The following is a 608-nucleotide window of genomic DNA, read 5'->3' as shown; positions in this document are numbered from 1 at the left end:
AAACAGCAGGCTACAGAATGGGAAAAGATTCTCACCAACCCCACATCTGACATAGAACTTATCTCCAAAATACATAATGGACTCAAAAAGCTAAATATCAGCTTGAAGGTTGTGGCACACACCTTGAATATCAGCACTTGGGAGACAGAGGCTGGTGAATCTCTGTGAATTCAAGACCAGTCTGTTCTACAAGAGCTAGTTCCAGGATGGCTAGGGATGTTACACAGACAAACCCTGTCTCAAAACAAACAAACAACAACAAAAACACCAAAAAAGAAACTCAATATCCAATGTGGGTCTCTGTCTCTGTCTCCTTTCATCGCCTGATGAAGGTTAATATTCAGGAGGATGCCTATATGTTTTTCTTTTGGTTCTCCTTCTTATTTAGCTTCTCTAAGATCACAAATTATAGGCTCAATGCCCTTTATTTATGGCTAGAAACCAAATATGAGTGAGTACATCCCATGTTCCCCTTTTTGGGTCTGACTTACCTCACTCAGGATAGTGTTTTCTATTTTCATCCATTTGCCTGCAGCACCGGACTGAAATCTCAAGGTACAAATCAGGAGCGCAAGGAGAGAGAGCATGAGCAAGGAACTCAGGACCAC

The sequence above is a fragment of the Alexandromys fortis genome, unplaced genomic scaffold (assembly GCF_014885135.2).
Source record: "Alexandromys fortis isolate MF-2015 unplaced genomic scaffold, M_Fortis_MF-2015_v1.1 scaffold_280, whole genome shotgun sequence".
Taxonomy (NCBI): domain Eukaryota; kingdom Metazoa; phylum Chordata; class Mammalia; order Rodentia; family Cricetidae; genus Alexandromys; species Alexandromys fortis.
Note: the sequence above shows the minus strand (reverse complement) of the source record.